Source organism: Notothenia coriiceps, unplaced genomic scaffold (genome assembly GCF_000735185.1).
Source record: "Notothenia coriiceps isolate Sejong01 unplaced genomic scaffold, NC01 NC01_scaffold00033010, whole genome shotgun sequence".
NCBI classification, from domain to species: Eukaryota; Metazoa; Chordata; class Actinopteri; order Perciformes; family Nototheniidae; genus Notothenia; species Notothenia coriiceps.
In genome coordinates this window covers 213-2,544 of record NW_011365711.1, presented here as the reverse complement: position 1 = coordinate 2,544, position 2,332 = coordinate 213, and the positions used below count along the sequence as shown (strand labels likewise).

The 2,332-nt window shown below is 43.9% G+C and overlaps 1 non-coding gene across 1 annotated transcript; it reads left to right on the top strand.

The window, feature by feature from the left end:
- The first annotated feature begins 1,827 nt into the window (after positions 1–1,827).
- Positions 1,828–1,909, top strand: trnas-gcu (transfer RNA serine (anticodon GCU)). The gene has a single exon. It is a non-coding gene; the product is annotated as a tRNA-Ser (tRNA).
- Positions 1,910–2,332: the final 423 nt, after the last annotated feature.

Below are 2,332 nucleotides of genomic sequence, written 5' to 3'. Positions count from 1 at the left end.
CTACATACTGATATACACCTGAACATCAGCAGGAGAGGACTCTTTAAAGTAGAGACACTAGTGTGTGTGTGTATGTGTATGTGTATGTGTGTGTGTGTGTGTGTATGTGTATGTGTGTGTGTGCGTGTGCTTACCTTGCTCAGCAGCAGGTTGTCAGTCTGCAGCTCCACCTGGAAGATAGCGCCAGGACTCACAGACAGGTGTGTGTGTGTGTGTGTGTGTGTGTGTGTGTGTGTGTGTGTGTGTGTGTTTGTGTTTGTGTTTATGTTTATGTGGATATTGGTATGTTATGTCTCAATTGTTAATGTCTGTCTGTTTGCAGGAAGAGGCTGAGGCTCTGAGAGGCGGACAGGTGCAGCTGGAGGCGGAGCTAACCTGGACACAGGTAACACTATTCTTAATTATAAACAGAAAAACACTTAACGGGGTGTGTCCCCATGTGTCCCCGGTGTGTCCCCATGTGTCCCCATGTGTCCTCCAAAGTGTAGGTCTTTCCTCCGTACCCACATCTCTAAAAACGGGGAAACGGAGCTGATCCAGATTTGCTCGCGACCACATTACTAAAATGTGGGCGGGCTTTAGACCCACGGGCCAATCAGAAAGGTTGCTGTCAGAAACAATGAGACGTGTTCTGGAAGTAATATGGTCTGTGTTTACATTAGCATGCTAACACTCAGAGCTAACCTGTGCTGGAGAGAGTGTGTGTGAAGAAGCAGGAAATCAAAAGGAAGTCACCTTGTGGTAAACCTGAGAGAGAGAAAGAGTTTGAGCTCCTTCCTGTTTCAGAGAGGATCCTTGATGTGGTTTGGAACATGATATGGAGTATGTTTTTTACATACTGTATATGCCTAAAAATAGTATAATAGGAGACCTTTAATGTTTAAAAAGCTCTTTCTTGTATACACTCTCTGTCTGCAGGATGAAAAGGCTTCAGCTCACAGTCCGGAGGCTTCGGGCTCAGTTTGAGGTCAGCAGGATCCATCTGGACCTCAGTGGCCATGTTGGATTCTCAGCTTCACATGGGCCCAGAACACGCGTACAGGAACATAAATACACTTTAACTGATACGCTTCACCCTCCTGCGTTATTACAAACACCACTCCTCTTAGTCATCTTCATCACCCACTCCTGGCATGACTCAGCATTTTCACCACTTACTGTTCCCTCTTCCGGAAGATTCCTAATGTGTTTTTGGGTACTTTTAAGATGATCAGTCCGAAAGGTATATACATATATATAATTTGATGAATAAATACAGAAATACATTTAAAACAATACAGCAATAAGTGTTAAAAGTTTATTATTTCACCATTTCACGTTTTCTATATTTGTTCCTTATTGTTTTATTCCTGTATTTATTCTAATGATACGTTGCCAAACAGTGTAGGCAAGGCGTTTCCCTATTATCAGCTGCTATTCTTTATGTGTTGCCCTATAACTCTTTAAAGGAGCCCTGTGCTACTCATGTTCAGCTGCTAGCCAATAGGAGCGCGAGTGTTCTGCAGTGATGTCACTATGTTCCGGTAGTAAACAAAGGAGTCCAATGGAGAGGCGTTCTCAGGCAGAACACAGGTACTTATCCTCTGCAGACCACACACACACACACACACACACACACACACACACACGTTGGAACACGTTGGAACACGCAGTTGCTTCCCATGGCCTATGAAACCAGATAAGACCACTTTGTTTTAGATCTGTCTTCATGTCAAAACCACTCCGACGAGGATTGGATTCGAACTCACGAGGTGGCTGAATGGTAAAGTGTTTGACCAATCACAAGAGAGCCTGACAGGTAACCAATCAGAGCACACCAGGTTCACAGACGAGGTGGCCGAGTGGTTAAGGCGATGGACTGCTAATCCATTGTGCTCTGCACGCGTGGGTTCGAATCCCATCCTCGTCGGAGTGGTTTTGAAACACAGACATATATAAAGGGCTGTGTGTGTGTGTGTGTGTGTGTGTGTGTGTGTGTGTGTGTAACCTGAACTCTTACGTCATCTTGTACAAATTCCAAGTGTGACAGGCTTCAAGTAACACACTGATATACACTTGAACATCAGCAGGAGAGGACTCTTTAAAGTAGAGACACTACATACTGATATAACACTCTTTAAAGTAGAGACACTACATACTGATATACACTGAAATCAGCAGGAGAGGACTCTTTAAAGTAGAGACACTACATACTGATATACACCTGAACATCAGCAGGAGAGGACTCTTTAAAGTAGAGACACTACATACTGATATACACCTGAACACAGCAGGAGAGGACTCTTTAAAGTAGAGACACTACATACTGATATACACCTGAACATCAGCAGGA